This window comes from Odocoileus virginianus, chromosome 25, assembly GCF_023699985.2.
Source record: "Odocoileus virginianus isolate 20LAN1187 ecotype Illinois chromosome 25, Ovbor_1.2, whole genome shotgun sequence".
Classification (NCBI taxonomy): domain Eukaryota; kingdom Metazoa; phylum Chordata; class Mammalia; order Artiodactyla; family Cervidae; genus Odocoileus; species Odocoileus virginianus.
In genome coordinates, this window is record NC_069698.1 from 23246402 (window position 1) to 23252784 (window position 6383).

Genomic DNA, 6383 nt, shown 5'->3' on the forward strand with positions numbered 1-6383 from the left:
TCTGCTTTGGTAACCATGTTTGTTTCCTAAAGAAATCTCTTAAAATATATTTTTTAATTAATTGTTTCATGCTTTTAAAAATCTTTTTCAAGAGCTCAAATTTATTCACTTGTTTCCTTTTTTGTGTATCTTCTCTTTCAGGAATTTTCTGACACATTTACAATGTTATCTCATTTTCATTGCCATCATTATTTTTCTGCCTTCCCTTTTCTTTAATGCCCCTTACTAAATAATATTCTTATTGGTAAACCCCTGAGCACTTTGTAAGTCAGTCTTCATTACTGAGAAAACATTGTGATACTTCTTATTTATTTTATTTCTATAAAATCTCTTTTAGTTTTATATTTTTGTCTATTTGTTTAAATTTTAGAATATATGCCAATCTTAAAAAATATATATATATTTGCAGTATGATTGCTTTCAATGTTGTGATGGTTTCTGCCATACAACAACATGAAAAAAACATGGAACACTTCATGAATGTGTGTGTCACCCTCACGCAGAGACCATGCTAATCTTTTCTGTATAGCTCCGGTTTTAATATGTGTGCTGTATAAGAATACAAATAAGTATGTGTATTTTATTTTGAAATATATTATTACATTTTTCTTTTAACGCATCATTTTGAAGGGGAGATATCATCAGCTCATGTGTTTTCATTTTTATTTTCTGTTTTCTCATAATAGCATTGTATAAACTTATCTGTGTGTGTGTGTGTGTGTGTGTGTGTGTGTGGCATTATAGCAGTTGGCCATGTTCTCAGTTGAATGGCACTTTGTTCTTTGAGTAACAAATTATAACCTTTTCAATGCCTCAGTGTATATGTGTGTTTTTGGTTTTGTTTGTTTGTTCGTTTTCGTAGCGGCAAAGGTTTTGTGTCCTCTGACTTTTTGATTCCTCTTTCTTACAAAGGAAACATCTTTTTCTTTTTCTTTTTTTTTCATTTTTGCTACCTAATTTCTAAAGGTACTCTTACAGAAGTAATGGCTTTAGAAGTTACAACCTTGAATTGTGCTTAGCTTTAATATGCTTCCATATGATTAACATATCTACCATAATGCTTTTTGTTCCAGACTTTCTCTTTGGCGAAATGGCTTTAAAGTAATTTTTCCAATTTTTTCTACTGTCTTCCCTCTGCTCTCTCCTGTGCAATTTCCCCCAAAAACTATTCTTATTTGACACTGACTACAAAGGCTTGTCATAGAAATATGATAGAGAGCTCAGTCATATTTGCTTTTTTATAGAGTTCAATGTATTTTACTTCTATTTACTTAATGGTAATTTTAGTGTGGGCATTTTCTGTGTTCACGTTATGATGAGGAAATGTCTTTTGTGATTTAATTTTTTTCTTATTTTTCCTCTATTATTTAGAAGGTAAATGGTACAAATGGTTTTAGGCAACCATCCTTTTTCTTAGCTATGTGGAAGATCTTGGCACTGCTTTTTTATTCTCTAATCTTTCTCTTGGTCATGGTGCTTGAAATTATCCATGACTCTTGTTTTAGCCTGAGCAATCATCCCTGACATTATTTTATATAGTTTTATTATTCCAATCATATTATTTCATTTTAAAATATTTTGTAAATGGTGTTTTATAGTGAATTACAAGACATTTTCATGAAAAACAGTAGTTAAAATATACAAATAAAAGTATTTGAAAAAGTAAAATATATCTGAATGAACATGGTTTTTGATATGTTATTTAGTATATGTGTTCTACTAAAGTAGTAAAATATTATGAGTACATATTTGACTATTCTATATCTGAACATTTAAATAATTGTTAGCTAAAGATATCTCTCAGTGTATATTCACCTTAGTAAAATGGAATATTGTCTTCTCTTCAGGCTTTCAGAGTATTTACTATGTATTACATGTATGTTCTCATGTATAGCTAAAAAGAATTGACATGGTACATAAGTTGTGATTTTATTGAACAATCATTGCTTTATAAAGGACTTGCAAAAAAAAAGTACAAAATGATAAAAAGAGACTATTACAGTTTTTTCTAGTATATTTTTGCCTTGCTATCAATGACTGTGTTTGAATACATGATTTTATTTTATTTTTAAGGAAGAGGGAATTTACACAAGAAAAAGCCAATCTGTTCCAGTGGTTGAGAATTTCAGAAATATGTCGTTGGATGAATACTTCTTGAGTGAATTGGGATAGTAGCTTAGCAGTTTGGTGCCAAGTATTTAAAATAGATACTTGGAGAGAGAATGGATAAATATATATAGAAGAGAGCAGATAAAATGTTGAAGGGAGTTATAGCCCTGGTTTTAGAAGTGAAGGACCTGAGCAAGAATCACAGCTGGTAGCCACACAGCTCTGTCTGTATACCCACAGGACTGTCATGTTGAACGTTAGATTAGGTATGCACGTGAGTAAAGATTGTAACAAGATTAAAATAGGTGAAGACCTAAAATAAAATCACTTTCTAATTAAAAAGCAAAACAAAACACACACACTTCAAAATATGATAGATTCAAAAACAAGCCTACAGTATTTTGCTCCTTCTGAAGTGTTAGAGTCTGTCTCCCAATGCTTTGAAACTATGCTGGCCTTGAGATTTGCATTGACCGGAGTATATCGTAGAGATTATGTTGGCAGAGTTCCAGAGCTTAGGTTTACCGAGGCTTTATGGCTTCCACATCTGACTTCCATGGGATATTGTTCTAAAACTGACATGGAAAGAAGCTAGTCTTACTGTGGATTCAGAAATCCCTGGTGATGTGGAGTGGAACCAAGAAGGAAGCCACAGCTACAGTCACTGTCTTTCTACAGCTTATGAGTGGGGCCATCTCAGATGTTCTTGACCAGCTCTTCCTCTTGCTGACTGCAGCCACATGAATGAGTCTCAGTATGTTCAATAGCAGATCCAGCAGCCAGCCAACCCACAAGCTTTTAAGAAATACTCTACCATTCTTATTTTAAGAACCATTATTAAGGTAATCCATATATCAGCAATAGTGATTCATGCACAAAATTTAAGATATTCACAGAAAAATGGAGCACTAAAATTCAAGTAATATTCTCAAGATAGTCTTAAATTAGATACTTGTGTAGAGAATTAAATTATTTTAAATTAGATACTTGGGACTTACCTGGTGGCCCAGATGGTAAAGCGTCTGCCTACAATGCAGAAGACCAGGGTTCAATCCCTGGGTTGGGAAGATCCTCTAAAGAAGGAAATGGCAATCCACTCCAGTACTCTTGCCTGGAAAATCCCATGAACAGAGAAGCCTGGTAGTCTACAGTCCATGGGATCGCAAAGAGTCAGACACAATTAAGCAACTTCACTTTCTATAGACAATATGGTTGGATTAAATTACTTTTTAAGATTACTTCCAAATCTGTGATTCTCTCATATTGGGAAGAATAGCTACAAATCATAAGGATTACTTTATCTAAGTGTTAATATCAGCTGGAATTGAAAACACTAAGATTTTACCACCAGATAATAACTTTTGTTGCTCTCAAAGACCCGACTCATCAGAAGGAAGTCTGACTTAGTGATCTGAGTAGGGGTCAGTATGGAGACTGCCAACCTGTGAAGTAATCAAAACCGTGTGTTACTCATGTCAGACATTTTCTGCTAATACTGTTTCTTTGAGTGGAATTGTCTCTCTGGCATAAACTACAGCCTAAAATGCATTATCTCTTGATTTCCAGTTTAAGTTTCTTTAAGGTGAACATAAGTCTTGATTATTCTTGATACTTATAAAGCAAATTTAGTGGAAAATACATCTGAATTGTATTTACCTTCCCAAACTCTTAGTCTTTTCCTTCCACATTGTATATGTCAGAAAATTATCCAGCTTCTCAACTTTATAGATCATTTCTAAAAACTCAACTAAGTTTGCAAAGAATCAATATTCTCTTTCTTTTCACACTTATATTTAATGGTTTTACACTTAATGGAATTCTTATTTGAACTAAATACTACAGTAACAGTATGCTGATAAAATTATTTATTGGGAATGGATATGTATGTATGTAACAACCAAAATGTGAGTAGAAGTGTGGATTATAATAGAGAGCAGTGTTTGCTTTGGCAGCACATATACTATAATGGAGAGTATTCTAATTCCCATCAGTGTTTTTACTTTATATTTTCAGCTAGTAGTTTAAAGAGTGAATTTAATATTCAGTTAATAGGGCAAAAACATTTAAGTGGAGGCCAGGTAAGAAATTTATTATATTTTGCAAAATAGAATAAGGAAAAATTTTAAATATAATGTTAATACATACAAAGATACAATGTTAAGAACTAAAAGATTGGAGAGGGAATTTACTTAGTGTAAATTATATATTAAGAAGACTCTTATATTGACTTAAAGTATAAGAAATTTTAAGAGCTGACTCTAACTCAATAAAAACTTGAACACACACACATCACAGATTGTAACAAACTTCCATTTAATATATAGTAATAAGACACTGAAAGATAAAACCATTAGCTGCATTGCTCTATTTCCTAAACTTTGGAACTCTAAAGTTCTGTTATTTTATCCACAGTTTTTGTTATCTTACACCCTTAAATATATTACCAGAAGATTCCTTAAAAAGAGGATTTTATTTTAATTATAGCTACAATTTAGAGATTAGGTAAAATGTGAAATCTGTACTAATTATACTGTCTATGATTAAAAGGAAATATAAAAAAATTCAATAATCCACCTAAATAGTGTAGAAATATAAAAGTTAACTGACATGATGATGGGTGTAGGAAGATATCTAAGAGCTAAGGAATGAAAGAGAGAGAATAAAGTTAAAGGCAAAGTAGCAAACAGCATTAAAACTTATCACTAATGTATTGTTACTAAAGATTCTCCTTTGAGAAGAAATAGAACTTTTATTAACAGCTAGATATCTAAAGTTTGAAAGGTATGAAGAAATGTACTGAAGGGACTAGCTTGTCTCTGGTCCAATCATTTTAGAAAAGGGAGCTTTATAATCTGAAATATACTTTGCATGTCTAATTTGAGCAATTATTTGATACAAATGATGTGATTACAATTTTCAATAAACTGTAATATGATACCTGAATGCAGGATCATATGCATTCATGCACCCAAAATGTAACCAAAGTGTTTTAAATATCTGAATAAGTCAGAGGTAGGCTGACTCATTTTGTGAGAAGAGAATTCCACATGATTCATTTCTTCAGAAAACAATTATTAAAAATTATATAGCTTCTTGATTATGATACTCCCTCACTTATATGTCACCAAAATGTATATTATTTGTATTCATTTTAATATAAGAACAAACTCAAAGAACAGGAACCTGACAAATTCAGGTAACAAAAAAGTGAAGCATAAGCAAAATGTTATCCTCAAAGGAATGACAGAAATTAGTTTACCTGGAATACCATAGAGTGCAGATAAAGAACTTAAAAAATAAATTAATGAAATTTCTATACAGAAAAAAGAATTGCAAAGATCTGAATGAAAATTACAGAACTAAAAACATAGGAACAGTGCTCTAAAATTGAACCAGTGATGTTTTATTAAAAAAAAAAAATTATTGAAAAAGATGACTTTGTGAAGATGTCACCCCAGGTGGTGCTAGTGGTAAAGAGTCTGCCTGCCAATGTGGGAGCCATAAGTGACATGGGTTCGATCCCTGGAATGGGAAGATCCCCTGGAAATGGAAATGGAAGTCCACTCCAGTATTATTGCCTGGAAAAGCCCATGGACAGAGGAGCCTGGTGGGCTTCAGTCCATGCGGCCACAAAAGAGTAGGTCACAACTTAAGAACTAAAAAGCAACAAAACTTATTTAGAAGTCAAATTTTACCATGTTTAAATTCAATTAAAACACTTTAGTGAATGAAACAGAAGATAATGTCATCAAAGCATCCAAAATATAGACCGTTAATCAATCTGTTTGAAATATTGATAATTACATGTTCCGATGCTGTTCTCTCAAAACATTCCACCCTCGCCTTCTCCCACAGAGTCCAAAAGATATATTATCTAGGGTGAAACAGATCACCAGCCCAAGTGGGATGCATGAGACAAGTGCTCGGGCCTGGTGCACTGGGAAGACCCAGAGGGATGGGGTGGAGAGGGAGGTGGGAGGGGGGATCGGGATGGGGAACACATGTAAATCCATGGCTGATTCATGTCAATGTATGGCAAAAACCACTACAATATTGTAAAGTAATTAGCCTCCAATGAATAAAAATAAATTTAAGAAAAAAGAAATATTGATAATTAAATTTTAACAATGAAAATAACTCATAATTTTAATCTCCCTTGGTATCTGACACTAACATATGCTGTCAATCCTTTCTAACAAATCACTCCTCTTTTTGTTGTTTACCTTACTTAGTTCCGTGACTTGACCCGGTTATTCAACCTTTGGTATATAACA

At 32.5% G+C, this 6383-nt stretch overlaps 1 non-coding gene across 1 annotated transcript; it reads right to left on the minus strand.

The window, feature by feature from the left end:
- Nucleotides 1–458: 458 nt before the first annotated feature.
- LOC139031152 (U6 spliceosomal RNA) lies at nt 459–563 on the minus strand. The gene has a single exon (XR_011483558.1). It is a non-coding gene; the product is annotated as a U6 spliceosomal RNA (small nuclear RNA).
- Nucleotides 564–6383: the final 5820 nt, after the last annotated feature.